Source organism: Oncorhynchus clarkii, chromosome 3 (assembly GCF_045791955.1).
Source record: "Oncorhynchus clarkii lewisi isolate Uvic-CL-2024 chromosome 3, UVic_Ocla_1.0, whole genome shotgun sequence".
In the NCBI taxonomy this organism is placed as follows: domain Eukaryota; kingdom Metazoa; phylum Chordata; class Actinopteri; order Salmoniformes; family Salmonidae; genus Oncorhynchus; species Oncorhynchus clarkii.
The window spans coordinates 50852114-50871703 of record NC_092149.1 but is presented as its reverse complement, the minus strand read 5'-3'; the positions used below and the strand labels follow the sequence as shown (position 1 = coordinate 50871703).

The following is a 19590-nucleotide window of genomic DNA, read 5'->3' as shown; positions in this document are numbered from 1 at the left end:
GAAGGTGACAGTGATGAAACCGAACGGTAAAGTACACATTGGTCTGCAGAAACCTAATGAGAATGTGAAAAGAGAGCGATTCAAAATGCCTACTACTGAGGAAACACTAGCCAAACGAACAGGTGCCATTGTGTTCTCATGAAAACCACGCAGCTGGTGGTTTTTGGCAAATACCATTACACAGCGAGATGCTAAACACAATGCTACAGCTCAATGGTGACAGCTGGAAACCTGTTGCATACTGTTTGGAGTTTGGGGCATGTGAACATTTCCAAAAGTTGGCATTGACACATGCAGTCTAATAACAGGCCGTAAACCCCCAATTCCATTGATAGACAGCGAAGACTTAGATGCAGTGCCGATAAGGTGTCAGAGACTTTTACTGAGATTGATGCGATTCGGGGCAACAGCAGAATATGCACCTGGTAAAACATTGGTAGTGGCAGACACACTATCACGCAGCCCACTGTGCAGGGAGCAGAGCACAACTGATGTCACTGGACACGACGAAACACTGTGATTGACAGCCTACCCTGTACAGAGGCTAATAAGTCAAGGCTGTCCAGAACATTCTAAAAGCATACCAACAACCGTGTTAGACTACTATCCGATGAAAGATGCTTTATCAGTCATAACTGAGGCACTTAGACTACTAGATTCTGTTCATGTTAGTCATGGGGGACTAAATGCAGAGAAAGAGCAAGAACCTCAGTGTGGTGGCCAGGTTTATCATCGGAGATATCAAAAGCAGAGTACTGTCATGCAAGTTTTGTTGTGAGACACGCAAAACACAACAGAAAGAGACACTCAGTCCGACCCCCACTCCCAGAACGACCAGGCAGCGTATAGGCACAGACTTGAGTGAGTATAAAGGTCAAAACTACCTCGTAGTGTCAGACTAATATTCTCGCTACTTAGAGATACGACGTCTTGCCTACCACAACAACAGGGCCGGTTATAGTGAAACTGAAAGTGACATTCGGCAGGTTCGAGGTTCCGACCCAAAGAGTCGGTGATAATGGACCCTGGTATACCAGTGAAGCCTGGAGAGTTTATTAAACAGTAAAACCTCACAACCTGCATTGGAATGGACATGGTGAACTTGCAGTCCAGACAGCAAAACAGATCTTACAGCAATATGACCCACTGTTGGCTCTCGTGTGCTACAGAGCGAGCCCTGCAGAGCTGCTGATGGGACGGAAAATCCACACAACACTACCTACACTGGAAAAATAACCTACATCCGAAATGGCAAAACAGAGCTGTTATCGGGCAATGAGATGCGGCAGCAGAACAACACGCATTCTACTCTAACAGACGTCACGGAGTACGAGACCTATCCACTTTGAGACCGGGGAATCCGGTACTGGTCAAGCTGGAAGGGGGAAAGATATGTAAAGGCCCAGCGTTGGTAGCGAGAGAGAATGTGACCCAACGTTCTTACCTTCTGAGGTTGTGGGAGAGAAGAGGACAAATCGCTGGCATCTTCAAGCACTGCATGTGTCGGGCTCCCAAGAAATGGAACAGAGACTAGCTAGCCCTGAGCTAGGTTCGCAAGAGACGATGGTGCGGTCAGCCCAACGCTTCACCGGGGGCACACTGCCTAGCCTCCAGGACATCTACAGCACCAGGTGTCACATATTGGCCAAAAAGATCATTACGGACCTCAGCCACCTGAGCCACGGCCTGTTCACCCATCTAGAAGGCGAAGACTGTACATGTGCATCAAAGCTGGGACCGAGAGACTGAAAAACAGCTTCTATTTCAGGACATCAGACTGTTAAATAGTCACCACTAGCCGGCATCCATGCAGTACCCTGCCTTGAATTTTAGTCACTGTTACTAGCCGTCTACCACCCGGTACTCTGCCCTGCACCTTAGAGACTGCTGCCCTGTGTACAGTGCCTTCGGAAATGATCCAGACCCCTTAACTTTTTCCACATACATTATATATTTTTTTCCCCTCATCAATCTACACACAATACCCCATAATGTCAAAGCAAAAAGTTTTTTTTAACATTTTTGCTAATTTATAACAAACAAATCAACTTAAACAATTTACATAAGTAGACCCTTTACTCAGTACTTTGTTGAAGCACATTTTGGTAGTGATTACAGCCTCCAGTCTTCTTGGGTTTGATGCTACAAGCTTGGCACACTTGTATTTGGAGAGTTTCTCCCATTATTCTCTGCAGATCCTCTCATGCTCTGTCAGGTTGGATGGTGTCGCTGCACAGCTATTTTCAGGTTTCTCCAGAGATGTTCAATCGAGTTCAAGTTTGTGCTCTGGCTGAGCCACTCAAGAACATTCAGAGACTTGTCTCGAAGCCACTCCTGCGTTGTCTTGGCTGTGTGCTTAGGGTTGTTTTCCTGTTAACAATTGTTTGGTTACTACATGATTCCATATGTGTTATTTCATAGTTTTGATGTCTTCACTATTATTCTACAATGTAGAAAATAGTAAAAATAAAGAAAAACCCTGGAATGAGTAGGTGTTTCCAAACGTTTGACTGGTACTGTATATAATGGTGTGCATAGACAGTATGGACAGTATATATATAGAAAAGGTGAGTACAGCAGTAGTTATATGGGATATGTCATGACTAGAATACAGCATTTATATACAAAGTGGGTAAAACAGTATGTAAACATTATTAGAGTGACCAGTGTTCAATTACTTTATGTACATAGGGAAAAGCAGCCTAACATGGTAGAGGGTAGGGTGCAGGGTAGAGTACCGGGTGGTAGCCAGGTAGTAACATTGACTAAGGTTCAGGGCAGGGTACAGGGCGGAGGTTGGCTAGTGGGGACTGTTCAACAGTCTGAATAATAGTCTGAAAAATTGTGGAGCTACAAGCAGGCAATACAAACAAACAATGTACAAAACTGTTTATTGTGTTACAGTAGTTCAAGTTGATTTCAATGAATGATCAGCAGAGTATGGAGAGGTCAGTTAAACAAATAGAAAATATGTCTCATGCTGACAGGCTTGCTTATTTTGGAAGTTAATATAAGCGACTTGAAGTTCGAGTTGAGGTGATACCTCAATGTTGACATTACAGATTGCATAGTATGGTTGACAAAGCAGGAAAAGGGTAATTATCTTCAAGGAGGAGGTGTCAAGGTATTAGCCAAATCTATTAACAGACAACCCTGTAAGCCAATCATAGACAAGTATATGAACCGATGTAAGGGACATACTGCACGTGTAAACCAGAAGGTGCTGAATACTGACCTATGCAGCTGCTGCTGTGCTATGCATGACGTGACATGATCTATATTCTTAATAAACAAGTGAACCTTATCTCGGGTCGTTAGTTCATTTGACATTCTCATCCTCTGCTGAGGGACAGAGGTTAGAAAGTAAAAAAGGATACAAATTCATAGGGCAACACCCGCATGAACAGCTGGATAGTTACATGTTATCCACATTAAAATGCAACCCAAGTCCGTAGCAGTATCTTTGCTTTGGAAAGATGCCTAGCTACGTCTCATTTGCATAAATCTATCCTGTTCTAGCACCCAACTTAATTGGGCTTAATGTCAGGCCATTAACAGTGTTTTGGCATTGTTTTATCCTTAAATTGCTTTCTTTCTCCCCTTGTCTCTCCATTTTAAATACATTAAGAGGCTCACCACTTGCTTTATGACAGTCATCGGACACTTCCCGGGCGCTTTCCTTTTAAATAACCCAAAAAGAATCACTTGCTTCTCCAGAGGACATCCATTTCCTAGCATGTGGCCGTGTGTCAGCGGCCTCTTTTCGTGTATGGATGAGGAGGAGGATTGGAATTCATTTCAGAGGGTAGTGGAACATGCCGCATGGCTGATTGGCAGTTGAGTCCCATTAAGGGCAGCTCACGCAGGTTTAAGGGTGAGACGGAACGTTTTCTCGTTTAATGGCTTCATTACAGACCTCTGGCAAAGTGCTAGGGATCACACAGTGGCATACAAATATTTATATGTACTGAAATATCAATTACTGTATTGTTCAACAACAACAAAAATTCTGGGACTTTTATTTTTTTCTTATCTCCCTCACTCAATCCCAAAAATAGGAATGAAGGGGGAAAAATTCACTATACTCCTTAGAATACACATATTGTTAAAGGGCTACTTTCGGATTTTAGCAATATTAGGCCCTTTACTTACTTCCCCAGTCAGATAAACTTGTGTATACAATTTTTATGTCTCTCTGTCCAGAATGAACAAATTTAGAGTTAGTTTCGCAAGCCAATGCTAACTAGCGTTTAGAGCAATGACTGGAAGTCTATGGGTATCTGCTAGCATGTTAGCAGATACACATAGACCTCAGTTAGCAACTGCACTAGCGCTAGTTAGCAACTTCTTTCAAACTGCACGGCGGAGACAATAAAATGGTATCCACAACTTCATCAGAAACTAGCAGGCTGTATAGATTATAACAGGCTAATGGAGCGGCACATGAGCACTTGACAAAGTCTGCGTCCCAAATGGCACCATAATGCTCTGATCAAAAGTAGTGCACTATGGAGGGAACAGGAGGTCATTTGGGACGCAAGCAGCAGCTCAGACAGATGGGGGTAAATCTACCTTGACAGTGTTGACAGAGTGTGCCAACATCCAACAGCGTACACGGGCACACAAATGAGCCATTTGGAAATGTGATTAGATACCACTAATATAACGGAGATCTATTAATTTCTATCACCAGAGGCATACAATTCTCTAGGCAGTCTTTGCCGGTAATGGAAATGAGTCCTCCCTTGCTTGTAAAGCTTTGTTAAATGTCTTGGAGGACTGAAACAACTGATTGGGCACAGAAACGATGCCCCCTGATCTCCTCTATAAATCAAATGATTAAATCTTCCCACTTTTAAAAACACCCAAAGGCTTCTATAAATGTATCATCGGGAAGCATTTGATGCGGTATGCGCTTCATTTCTACGTACTTCTGTAGTCATATCATTCTTTCAGATCTGTATTTAAATTAGCACATTTGTTTACTGGATTATGCATCACGTGTCTAAACGACACTAACCGTTTGTGACAGTTGACTTGTGTGCCTTTTCTTGCCCACGGCATTATAGCTACAATCTCTGGCTCTTTTTTCCCCCACTTGGATGGTCAGGATCATAGAGTGGATGAAAGGACTGGGAAAGATTAGTACAGCAGCACTGCTGACTGCATGTTATCATAGGTCACAAGGGTCCTCACCAATATATAGAATCCACGTTTATCAAATATGTGCCCGGGCTATTCCCTTTGGGTCAATTTGCTCTTTGTTCTTATCAGTGATTCTGTTTGGTAATATTTGATAGAGCTTGAAGGGGAGAGGAGGAATCGGCCCTGGGCATAGTGCGCCGAAACGGCCCTGCCTGAGGCGTTCGTCTAACTGTCGACTTTGTTTTCTTGCTGCGGTTTAGATTTTTCTGTTTTAATTAAGGCACCTCTCTCGTTAACATAGACCTTCATTCCCCCAGCTCTCAATCTTCCACCTCTCTCTCCTCCAGACTCCCCACCTCCCTGGTGCAAACGCTAGAAAACTACTCCCGGCACTGTCACATTTTGCCTGGCAAACGTTCTGTTTGGTGTTCATCAGGTGTGAGACACTGTCGCGTTTGTTTTAATTTCTCTGGGAAGGAAGTCTGGGGAAACAATATTTGTTAAGGACAGACAATTCCACGTTGGAAGAACGGCAACTATCAAATTACCACCTCATAACTCATCAGTATAAAATATATGGTGTTCATGGGTTTAGAACGTGTTTTTTCCCGCTCATCAGTCAATGGTCCTTTTAGAGTCTACACCTCGACTGAACGCATTCATTATAAAACGTAAGGATTGTGATCATTAGGGGAAATGACCTCACCCAGCATTATTACACATCTATTGCAAATGTTGTGAAATAAGTTATACATAGAATACGTTTAGATCACCATAGCCCATGTTGTGATATTCCAAATGAGACATGCAACACTACCTTTATTCACAAGGTGGTGCAATAAGCGCAACATATCAGGCTTACCCAAACCTCTTGTTTTGGTGGGCTTAACACGAACAAGGAAACAATGTTTACCTTGTAATATTGATGATCCTGGGGACCGGTGTGGTCTGTGAGTCAGCAGACTGTGCCTCCGAGCGGCATCTTTACTCGGGCCTACACACTTGTTCTTAGAACGTGTGGAAGTTAGTGGAAGACACATTTTGCACATTTGAATTACTTTCTTTGGTTAGCATGATAGTGGGGATCAAGTGCTAGCCACCACTGTGATCTTTGTGAACACCATAAAGTTAGATGGAGGGCGCACTTTCCACGAAGCCTGGCCCAATCCCAAATGAACCCCTAGACCCTAAGAGGATTTTATTGGTATAAGCAATATGGTGTAACTTCAACCTATCAGAGGACAAGTTGGAGCTATTACCATATTGATTGCACCGGTCAAATCCTCTCAGATCTCCACAAGTGCATAGGGCGAAAGGTCTAAGGGTATATTGGGATTGGGTTCCTGTTTTAGCATGGCCAGCGCCATTGATTACTTTCATCATTTTGAAGTAGACTGCTGGGTGGGACTTCCTCTGGGTTTAGCCATAATGCGAAAGATGCAAAGACATGCCCTCTATCCAACTCTATGGGCAACATATCAAAGAGTGGTGGAAGAGCTGTCCAATCCAACCAGGTCCAGATATATGATGGGCTATTAGCAGCAGCACTGGGTGCCATTCTCACAGATGTTTGGCACGTGGACTCTTGAGCTGCCAAATTGGGTCATGAGACACAAGGATATTTTCCAAGAGGCCTGTGATGCTCCCAAGATGCTCCCATCAAGGGCGAGTCTATGGTCAGTCAATAACACCCCAAAGCGGCTAAGATTCTGGGAAAAAATATACTACTTCTTACTGGTCAAGTCTCAGAAAGCTCACTCCAAAGCTGTTGGACTCAAATATAACCAATGCTGTTTGGTTTTCTGTGCCAGACTTCTCTGAAAGGATTAGTAAGGTAAATATGTGTGCACTCTGTATATTTTGTTGTAATGGCAACCCCATACTGGTATGAATGTTGCCACAAGTGAGTAGACTACTAATGTCAGGTGAAGGACTCGTTTGGTATACACAGGTCTACACATATTAGAAAGGCTCCTGCGGTTACAGCGCTACCTGTCAATGTGGATTTGATCTCGCTGGTGTTGAGCAATGATGACACACATTTGCTTTTATTTACAGCCAAACTCAAGAGCTAGCGCTGATGTTATTCTGCTCTTGGGGGAAGATGAGTTGGAGGTCAAACTGATGCCAATGCATGGGTCAAGTGAGGGGAAATTACTTCTGAGTGAAAAGGATCCACTGTGTTGTACCAACACCAAAGATGATGATCAGTGATGATGATACAAACACATAAGCAGTGAGACACTGCATATAAGCAACAATTATTTTTAAAAAAAAATTCTCTCCTCGTCGTTGGATAGTTCCCTCAAGGTAAATGGGTGTAACATTTTCCGTCAAATCCATTTTAAACAGGATATTAGGGTCGAACATTTTTGGTGAGCAGTGGAGATGCTATCAAATCCCATACAGGGAATAAAACAAAATAGCCTTGTCAGAATAAGCATTCAAAACAAAAATGGTCAACGATTTTGTATTATTTACAGTATAATGTCATTGGCAAACCCATTTGTAAGCGGTTAGCCTCTGACTTAGACTACGTCCTGTGGATTCAGACGGCTGAAGTTACATGAATTCCCTAGGAAATGCGAGTAGTCTAAATCCCTGAAATGTATTTTTCTATAATAGACACCAAGGCGAGAAGGACATTACTAAATAACACTAGCGCAATTGCTAACTAGCGTTAGTGCAATGATTGAAAGTCTATGAGTATGTGTAGCTAGCTCTGCCTTCCTTCGTACTGGACACAGAGACATACAAATGGTATCCACAAGTTCATCTGACTCTGGGGAAGTAGATAAAGGGCATCATTGCCAAAATCCCAAAGTATCCCATTAAGAGGGTTCATGTCACATGTGACTTTCTCCCTCTCCCTCCCTCTCTTCCCTTTACTATTATCACATTGCTAGTCACCATAGGTCGAAAAGCAAAGTCAAACATTGTTGTTGTTGCTAACATAGACCTACTGTATGACCAATTTGGGTCACAAACAACTTCCTTTAGTCTGAGGAAATCTACAATCACTCATTTACAAATCAAGATCATTTTAAAAGATGGAATGAAGAAGCCTGAACAAAGACAAACGACTTATGTTGGCCTTGACGCCTTGATGCCCAGCAAGGCTTCATACGAGGATGGAAAGTCTTCAGCTGAACTTGTCTGAATAGCAGACATCTGATATTGAGGTTTGAAGGGTGTCGGGTATTAAGAAAGTCCCTTAGAAATGCAACGGTAATGGATTACGTAAGCGACCATGCCCCTCTGCTCAGTGAAACACTTCGGCTTCCTCCTTTGGTCTTGTTTAAACAAGGGTAAACAACAGTAAACATGCCGTCCCCCAAGGCGCATCATTCACCCAAGTCTCATAAAAATTGGGCCAGTGGTGTCTGAGATATCGTGTAAGACTGCCATACGTACAGTTGATTACTATAGCGCACCCTTGGGCCAATCCGTGTAATTTTGTAAATGCCAGATCTCTATGGCAGGATGCATCATTCAGCCAAGTTTCGTCAGAATCTGGCCAGTGGTGGCTGTGATATAGCATGGGTAAGTTAGACTTATCCCCGAGTCAAACAGATCAAGCGATATAAACATGTGCCCGTTATAGCGCCACCATAAGGTTGATATGAATGCTCTTGCATATGTTGAGCTTTGACAGTGTTTGGCTGAATGATGCATCTTGCCATAGAGATCTGGCATTTACAAAATACAATATGAATATCCTTGACTGACTTATATGCATCTATGTGCCAGACCACGCACACGTGAATGTTTATTGGTCAATAGCGTCTATGCTGTTTTAGGTACTAGTCTGGCAAGACACGTCATTCACCCAAGTTTCGTCAAAATCGGGCCAGCGCTGTCTAAGATATCGTGTGACTAACAAAAAAACTTACTAACGGACAGAGGCAGATCCACAGTCCACATCGTCGGGGACAACAAAGCAAGGGATGGACAAACAAGCAGAGGAGCTCATTAAACTCACACTTTGTTACCAGGCACTCTATTTACTGGAAATCAGTGTGAGCTACATGTAGGGTATCTTAACTGTGTGTGATCAAGCAAAAAAAAAAAACTATTATAATTGAAGGAAAAAAAGAGCCACAACTTCACAATGCAGATATAGGAACCGATTTTCAAAATGGCCACCGTACATTCAACCGATTTGCTGCACTTCAAGGCACGTTTTTGAATGTTGCCTTATTTCCACTATTAAATGAGAATAAGTGCTGTGTAATGGCTGATTAACAGGTGTCAGGTTAATAAAGTAATATTAATGCTTAGCATAGGGTAAAGGCAGACGTTCATTATTTAGAGGTCAAAATGCTTAATAAATCAATTAATCAACATGAGACAGACCACGACGGCCATGTGCAGTAGATCACCTGCTGGGTGTCAACGAACGTGTAGAATCGTCAGGAAATTAAGATACAATGAGGGCCGATGTTCCGTGGTTACAGGCGATATAGGACATGTATGGCTGATGTTTGTGTTGGTCCTTCTTGACCCTAAAATCAACCCTGAACGTATGCTTCACAGCAAACATACTGTAGAGATCAAGAGGATAATTATGAGTACCTGATTATACAGTATGTAATTATTCCACGCACACTTTCATCCCACTATCATTCGAGTATTATCCTGAATGTTTCCCCACTTTTTGTGCTACGTTTTTTTTTATTTTTAACTACCCACAAGCTTATTGTCTAACTTCTGCTCCAAATGTTTAAACTTTGCATAAGAATGAAGAGGTATCTGTGAAATGAGATGATGAAATCCAACGTCGGATGTCCCACGGACCAAAATATTAAATTAGCTGGGAATCCTGTGTGATGTAAGATATCAAAGAGAAAGGACAATGTGCCCTCCCCCCAAAAAATATTTGTCCGAACCTTTGTATGCTTTATTTTTTACTGTACCATCTTTCTTCATCTTATCACCTGAAGTTATTGCAACACACAAATCACTTATTGCACAACCCATGGGGGTGACCAGTCCCCAAAGTGGTGATCCTAAAAGTCTGAACATGCTTTAGGAGTTCTAACAAAGAACATAAACAGTTAGATATGAGAGCTTGACCCGTCCAAATTCCCAGTTTAATTAAAGACAAGTCCCCTGTTCAGTCATTTGAAGTCTCCTTTATTAGAAAATGTAAAAAGTCTCCTCCCCAGAGAGTCTCCAAGTCATAGGGAAACTGTGCACAATATGATTTTAATTTCCCAGGAGACCACAGCACGGTAACTATTTAACGATGGGAGGTGCGGCTCTACTGAACGAAACAAAAAGGGGGCGCTTTCTTTTCTTTGTCATCAAATGTGTCCTCCTCTTCACGAAATGTTTGACTCATTTAGCTGACATTCAATTGCCCTTTAACTATCATTCAACTCCAACCTGGGCCTCATTGCATTCATCACCTAACTCAGATATAGTACAGTGTTGGGTGGGGGTGGGCACTGGGTTTGGCACCGTAGGCCTATTACTGAAAGTTCAAATGGACAAACCTTATCTGTCACCATAAACGTTTGTCTAAAAAAAATATAATTTGCCATTCCTCCAGAAATAATCCATTAAGTACTCTTCTTGCGGGACTAAAATGTCTATTGAAGGGTAGCATGTAGGGGAAAATGCTGGAGGGTGGAGGCATAGAAGACCAGCAGTCTGCCAGTGGTACCAGGGATTCATTTTCCTATAAGAAAAGTTGTGGGACTGATAATGTAATCACCAGCATAGTACATCTAACTGTTAAGCACCTGGAGAACCCCAAGCCTATGCTAGACTGTTATTTATTGATTTCAGTTCAGCATTTAACTCGCTACAGCCACATGTCCTACTCAGTCAGCTAAAGTAAATGGGTGTTAAGCCGTACACCATTAGGTGGTACCACTCATTCCTGATTAGCCAAACTCAGCAGGTTAGAGTTAACGGTACACTTGCTGAGTGTAGAGACATTAGCACTGGTGGCCCCGCAGGGTTCTGTGAGTTATCCCATCTTATTCATACATTTTACACAAATGAATGCACCAGCAGTAATCCTGATAACTATATTGTCAAGTTTTCAGATGATTCCGCCACTCTTGGTCTGCTGTATAATGATGCTGACACTATCGTGTACAGGTCAGAGATCCAGAGGTTTGTCCAGTGGTGAGATGAAAATGACAACGCGCCTGTGGTTGTCCGCTATTCCAACATAGCACAGGTTTGTCCAACACCGCCTCTATTTCCTACGTAAACTCAGGGTTTTTGGAGATGGCCAGAAAAGTATGCTACTGTTCAACCATGTGGTCATAGAGAGATATGGCATCACAGTCTGGTTTGGTAATGTATCCGTCCAACTAAAATCTCAAATTGCCCACCTGACACAAACTGCCATGAAGGTTATGGGTGTCAGGCAGGAGTGGAGGATCCTTAGAGGAGGAAGTGGAGGACCAGCCTCCCCAGTGAATTTCAAGAAAAAATGCAATACGTGAAAAATGAAAAAAGTTCCTTTTTAAATAAAACTATACTAATTATATTCACTTAACTACACAATTTATTAAAACAGATTATTTTGCAACGAAGGTCTGCAGTAGCCTCAGCAGCACTCTGAAGGGTAGCTGGAGGACAGCTAACTTCTGTCCTCCTCTGGGCACATTGACTTCAATACAAAACCTAGGAGGCTCATGGTTCTCACTGCTTTCCTTACACATTAATTATGACGTCCTGCAATTTATCAGAGCTCTTGCAGCATTAACTGACATGTTGTCCACCCAGCACTGCAGAGCATAAAATGTGCTGAGTAGTTGAATCAAAGAGAGAGATAGAAAATAGTTAATGCCAGAGAGAGAGACATCTAGCTATATTTCGTAGTAAATATACTTTCATGTACTTAGCTAGCGTCTAATGCAGCTAGCTAGTTTAGCCTATTCAAACACCCGACTCAAATAGAGAGGAAGCCTATGTTAGCTAGCTGGCTATAACTATCCAACACTGGAACTCTTCCAAGTCAAGGTAAGCTTTTTATTGCCATTGGGGCCCTCCGGTGAAACTGCTAAACTGCTTGCCGCTGACTGTACACTGTACGGCATTATTGTAGCGGGATTGCTAAAGTGTTAGTTCTAGTATCTACACTACATGGCCAAAGGTATGTGGACACGCCTTCAAATGAGTGAATTTGGCTATTTCAGCCACACCCTTTGCTGACAGGTGTATAAATTGAGTACACAGCCATGCAATCTCCACAGACAAACATTGGCAGCAGAATGGCCCGTACTGACTTTCAACGTGGCACCGTCATAGGATGCCACTTTTCCAACAACTCAGTTCGTCAATTTTCTGCCCTGCTGCCCTGGTCAACTGTAAGTGTTGTTGTTGTGAAGTGGAAACGTCTCGGAGCAACAACAGCTCAGCTGCGAGGTGGTATGCCACACAAGCTCACAGAACGGGACCTCTGAGTGCTGATGCGAATAGAGCTTAAAAATCATCTGACCTCAGATGCAACAATTACATCAAATCAAATTGTATTAGTCACATGCGCCAAATACAACAGGTGTAGTAGACCTTACAGTGAAATGCTTACTTACAAGCCCCAACCAACAATGCAGTTTTAAATATGGATAAGAATAAGAAATAAAAGTAGCAAGTAATTCAAGAGCAGCAGTAAAATAACAATAGCGAGACTGTATACAGGGGGGTACCAGTACAGAGTCAATGTGCATGGGCACCGGTTATTTGAGGTAATATGTACATGTACTGTAGGTAGAGTTAGTGACTATGCATAGATGATAACAACAGAGAGTGGCAGCGGTGTAAAAGAGGGGGAACGGGGCAATGCAAATAGTCTGGGTAACCATTTGATTAGGTGTTCAGACTGAACAGTCTATGAACAGGGTGGCTGGAGTCTTTGACAATTTTTAGGGCCTTCCTCTGACACCGCCTGGTATAGAGGTCCTGGATGGCAGGAAGCTTGGCCCCAGTGATGTACTGGGCCGTTCGCACTACCCTCTGTAGTGCCTTGCGGTCGGAGGCCGAGCAGCTGCCATACCAGGCAGTGATGCAACCAGTTAGGGTGCTCTCGATGATGCAGCTGTAGAACCTTTTGAGGATCTGAGGACCCATGCCAAATCTTTTCAGTCTTGTTCGTTTTTGGTGATGTGGACACCAAGGTACTTGAAGCTCTCAACATGCTTCACTGCAGCCCCATCTATGAGAATGCGGGGATGCTCGGTCCTCTTTCTCCTGTTGTCCACAATCATCTCCTTTGTCTTGATCATATTGAGGGAGAGGTTGTTGTCCTGGCACCACACGGCCAGGTCTCTGACCTCCTTCCTATAGGCTGTCTCATCGTTGTCGGTGATCAGGCCTACCTCTGTTGTGTCATCTGCAAACTTAATGATGGTGTTCGAGTCGTGCCTGGCCGTGCAGTCATGAGTGGACAGGGAGTACAGGACGGGACTGAGCACCCATTCCTGAGGGGCACCCACCCCTGAGGGGCCCCTGTGTTGAGGATCAGCATATGTTGTTACCTACTGCTCCCACCTGGGGGCAGCCAGTCATGAAGTCCAGATTTGAGAGGGTCTAGGGTTTCTGGGATAACGGTGTGAGGAATGACCAGCCTTTCAAAGAACTTCATGGCTACAGATGTGAGTGCTATGGGTCGGTAGTCATTTAGGCAGGTTGCCTTAGTGTTCTCGGGCAGAGGCACTATGGTGGTTGGTCTGCTTAAAACATGTTAGTATTACAGACTCGGACAGGGAGAGGTTGAACAACTCAGTGAAGACAATTGCCCGTTGGTCAGCGCATGCTCGCAGTACACGTCCTGGTAATCTGTCTGTCCCTGCGGCTTTGTGAATGTTGACCTTTTTAAAGGTCTTACTCACATCGGCTGCGGAAAGCGTGATCACACAGTCTTCCAGAACAGCTGGTGCTCTCATGCATGTTTCAGTGTTATTTGCCTCGAAGCGAGCATAGAAGTAGTTTAGCCCATCTGGTAGGCTCATGTCACTGGGCAGCTCTCGGCTGTGCTTCCCTTTGTAGTCTGTAATGGTTTGCAACCCCTGCCACAAGCGATGAGCGTTAGAGCCGGTGTAGTATGATTTGATCTTAGTCCTGTATTGACGCTTTGCCTGTTTGATGGTTCTTCAGAGGGCATAGCGGGATTTCTTATACGCTTCAGGGTTAGAGTCACGCTCCTTGAAAATGGCAGCTTTAGCCTTTAGCTCAGTGCGGATGTAATCCATGGCTTCTGGTTGTGGTATGTACGTACGGTCACTGTGGGGACGACGTCATCGATGCACTTATTGATGAAGCCAATGGTTGATGTGGTGTACTCCTCAATGCCATCGGAGGAATCCCGGAACATATTCCAGTCTGTGCTAGCAAAATAGTCCTGTAGCTTAGCATCTGCTTCATCTGACCACTTTTTTATTGATCTAGTCACTGCTGCTCCCTGCTTGAATTTTTGCTTGTCAGCAGGAATCAGGAGGATAGAATTATGGTCAGATTTGCCAAATGGAGGGTGAGGGAGAGCTTTGTAAACAAGCTCTGTGTGTGGAGTAAAGGTGGTCCAGAGTTGTTTCCCCTCTGGTTGCACATTTAGCATGCTGATAGAAATTTGGTAAAACAGATTTAAGTTTCTTGTTTGCTTATGGCGGAATACAGTTCATTCAATGCTGTCTTAGTGCCAGCCTCTGACTGTGGTGGTATGTAAACAGCTACGAAAAATACAGATGAAAACTCTCTAGGTAGATAGTGTGGTCTACAGCTTATCAAGAGATACTCTACCTGAGGCGAGCAACAGCTTGAGACTTCCTTAGATATCGTGCACCAGCTTTTATTTACAAAAAATGTAGTCCGCCGCCCCTTGTCTTACTAGACGCCGCTGTTCTATCCTGCCAGTACAGCGTACAACCAGCCAGCTGTATGTTGAATGCTTCGTGGTTCAGCCACGACTCCATAAGTGGGAGTTTATTCGATTGCCTACGAATTCTCAGAAGGCAGTCCGCCCTCTGGCCCCTTTTTCTCCTCCTCCTCTTCACGTAAATCACGGGGATCTGGGCCTGTTCCCGAGAAAGCAGTATACAGTTCGTGTCGGGTTCGTCAGACTCGTTAGAGGGAAAAAAAGGATTCTGCCAGTCTGTGGTGAGTAATCGCAGTCATGATGTCCAAAAGTTATTTTCGGTAAAAGAGACGGTAGCGGCAACATTATGTACAAAATAAGTTTAAAAAATAAGTTGCAAACAAAGCAAATAAATAAAAAAAAAAACACAATCGGTTGGGGACACGTAAAACGTCTGCCTTCTTCTCCGACGCCATTCCCTACCGGGTTAAAAATTGACTTTGGAAGCAACATCAGCACAATCTTAAGGATTAGCCCCTTTTTCAAAATGTTTTGCCTAAAATGACATACCCAAATCTAACTGCCTGAAGCTCAGGACCTGAAGCAAGGATATGCACATTCTTAATACCATTTGAAAGGAAACACTTTGAAGTTTATGGAAATGTGAAAGGAATGTAGTAGAATATAACACAATAGATCTGTTAAAAGATAATATAAAAAAAAAAAAACTGTTCTTTTGTATGTTCAAAATGCAAGAGAAAGGCCATAATGTACTATTCCAGCCCAGGTGCGATTTAAATTTTGTCCACTAGGTGGCATCCGTGTATGTGCAAAGTTTTAGACTGATCCAATGAACTATTGCATTTCTGTTCCAAATGTTGTATCAAGACTACCCAAATGTGCCTTATTTGTTTATTAATAACTTTTCATGTTCAAAATGGTGCACTCTCCTCAAACAATAGCATGGTATTATTTCACTGTAATAGCTACTGTAAATTGGACAGTGCAGTTAGATTAACAAGAATTTAAGCTTTCTGCCAATATCAGATACGTCTATGTCATGGGAAATTGTCTTGTTACTTTCAACCTCATGCTAATCGCGTTAGCTCAACCGTCCTATGGAAAGGACACCGATCCCGAAGAAGTTAATGAAAGTCTATACGCTTTGCACAATCTTCACATTTTGCTGCCTTAAAATGACATCCACATAACCTACTCCACATTTTTTAAGTCTAAGACAAATTATAGAACATTCATGAACATGTATTGATTGCATATGTCTTCACAGCCCAAAGTTACTACTTGGTGGAAACACCTTTTGCAGCCATTACAGCTGTCAATCATTTAGAATATAATTCGTCCAACCTTGCACAACTCTTAGGGCAACATATATCCATTGTTTTTGTCAAAATTGCTCCAGCTAAGTACATTTGGTTGGGAATAATTGATGGACATCAATATTCAAACCTTGTCTCTGATTTTTCAAGCAGATTTAAGTCAGGACTATGACTGGACCATTCTGGAATACTTAACACCTATTGGAAAGCCATTCTGGTGTGTCTTTGGCATTACAATTTGTGTAATTGTCCTGCAGTGTTAGGTTTTTAGAAGACTGAGGCGGGTTTTACTTTGATCCTGACAAAGTCCCCAGTCCCTACCAGTGACAAGTATACCCATAACATTATCCTGCCAGCACAATACTTGAAAATACAGAGGATCAACAACATTGCATTCATGTCACATTACTGGCCTGTATGACAAAGTGAAAAGGTAACCTGTGTTAAAAAAATCCACTCCAAATCATAATTTCAATCATCCATTATGATTGCAACAAGGCCGTTAAGTAATACTGCAAGACTACCCAGCAAAAACATTAACTTTTTGGCCTAAATGAAAAACTACAGGTTTGGGTCCAATCCAAAACAACACATCACAGAGTGAAACCTTCTGCATTTTCAAGTATTGTGGTGGCATAATCAGGTTATGGGTATGCTTATCACCGGCAGGGACGGGGGAGTTTGTCAGGATCTGAAAATAAGAAAGAAGCAAAGCCCAGGTAAAAAGTTAGAGTGAAACCCCGCCTGAGTCTTCTGAAAACCTAACCCTGGGATAGAAAAAAAAATGAAACGGGACAATTACACAAATTGAAACGCCAAAGACACAGCAGAATGGCTTTCCAAGAGGTGTTGAGTGTTCCAGTCTCAGTCCTGACTTAAATTTGCTTGAAAATCAGAGACGTGGTTTGAATAAAAATCCCTTTTTTAGATTTAACTTTAAAGAATCATGTGAAGACTTTCACTAGGCAATTCCTATGTTGCATGTGTAATATATAGCAGTGTTTAGACCACCTAAAACGAGACCGATTCAAGACCAACACTGGAGCATTTCGACTAGTTTGCAGCATCTGCAACAGGTGTTATCAAAGAGGATGTTGTTGCTAATTTGTTAGCATCTCCCTTTTCAAGAATACCTTTCAACAAGAAGTTATGCTTCAAATGATCACCATCTGGTGAGTGGAACTGCGTTTTTTATTGCAGCGCGCTTGCTGTTGTTAGCCATCTCTTTGAAAATAACTTATGTGTGTGAAACATTGTTGCATTTAAAGTGGAACTGACCTCATTATAGAAACATGAAATCATATTCAAATCTGTTCATTTAGACCCCCAGAAAGTATATTACACTTAGATATGGTCATTTTCACGTTTTCATAAATTCTTAGAATGTTTGTGAATTACGCATACTAAGGCATTTGTGAAAATTCTATAGCAATATGGAATGGAAAAGCGGCCGTGTGTTTGGACAATTCATAGACATTGCAGTAAATAAAACAGAATAAAAACATCTGTCTTGTCCAGGACTGGAGTCTACACAGACCGGCGCGCTATAGCCAATCAGAGCTCCAGTATGCCTTTATACAAACAGCCAATCAGAGCTACAGTAGGCCTTTATACAAACAAGCCATTTGCCACACGGCCCTAACATCATTCACTTTGAACGGGACTGTGTGTTTACAGGAAGTTGTGACTGCGTGACTTTAGATCAGTAGAACGCATTCGCCAAAAGCCACAAAATATTATACAATCCTATTGATCAAATAACCATGAAAAGGCTCTCTCTCCCGCAGTTATGCACATCAACAACAAAAAGATCAACAACTAATGCTATCCAGAGCAAGATGAGCTAAAATCTAACATTAGATAAAACCTCTCAAACTTTTTAAGCTAGTTGGCTGTCAAAATTGCACTGATAATCGATGGGGAATTATAGTGTCTTCAACCTTCTGCAGCTTGCTTGCCAACGCATGCTTGTCCCAACCAAGCACCCGAGCTGACTGGTTAAAGTTGGCTAACTTGCTAGCTTGCTACTTCCAGACACAAATGAGAGAACACCCCGCATGTGAATATATTTCACGTACTTTGTGCATGATTTCTCTGTTGTACTACATCATTGATAAGTCGTATACCTCCACGACACTACTTTGATACGAATCAGTAGGGATTAAGAAGTGAGTACGCGCAATCCCCACTGGAAAAAAAACTGGGTACACGGTCTATACCTGCATATACCCTCCACTACTCCACTGGCCCTTTGTGTTTGACAAAAAGTGCAATCTCCCACAGGAGTGCGCTGGTAATTTGGTTGCTGTCCTTTCAGAATCAGAAACCTGTCACACACTGAAAGCCTATACTGTAAGTTCGCCACTGGGCAAAATGTCTATAATAGATAATGCTGTTAAGATATTCATATTTCAAGAAAGGAGTGTATATATTTGGCTTGGCAAAGCAGTTTTATGCGATGACTGAATGGAAGCTGAAAATTATGATTTTTTTTACTCCGCTGGTCTCGGTCTGGTCTCAGGAAGAAATTATGAGTCCTCACTGTCCGAGTCAAGACCGAGATACTCAACATGTGGTCTCGAGTACTACACACTGATATATAGTGTCTACTTTGTATTCAGCAGTACTCTGTGTCTAAGACAATTTTCCCCTTGGGGGTTAAAGTTCATCCTATCCAATCCTATCAACTGCATCATGGTAGTCTACCTTTGATACTGTTTGGCATGTGTGGCACCTGTACTGCGCTTCACTGAGACAGACAGACGGACCTGAGAATGCCTTGGTCGCTCTGCATGGGACAAGTTGTCAGCACTTTGTCAGGCCTCATGATTTCCAATCCCCTACAGGGCCACGGAGAGGACACAGAGTGTGCTGGGGTCTCCAGGACAGGTGGGACTCCATTTGAAGTCAAATCACCCTGACAATTATTGTCATGCATTTCTCATTTCAAAGAGCTTGTGCAAAACCAGCCTACTAGGAAAAGGCCGAGTGGCTTTCAGTATGTAGTGTCATGAGTGAGACGGTCAAGTTTTTGATCTTTGCTTATGAAACGAAGTGGGAAATTCCTATTAGAGATCTGTGAAATCGATCAATGTAAATGTATAACAACGAAACACTGTTTAATTAATGCCTGATTTCCTTTATAAAGAAACAATTTTAGATCCCTGTTCATCAAACTGAAATAACATCTGCTCAGAGGCAATACATCTCAGAGTAGAATATATTTAGCATTGCCCTGGATTTACCCATGTTTTTTTCTATAGGGCAAGGTCAGGTGGGGGGCAAATCTACCCCCTG

The 19590-nt window shown here is 42.6% G+C and overlaps 1 protein-coding gene across 1 annotated transcript in view; it reads right to left on the bottom strand.

Annotated features, from left to right (window-relative positions):
- Positions 1-19590, bottom strand: part of LOC139396904 (acid-sensing ion channel 4-A) — a 94521-nt gene that overhangs the window by 19831 nt on the left and 55100 nt on the right. The window lies entirely within an intron of this gene.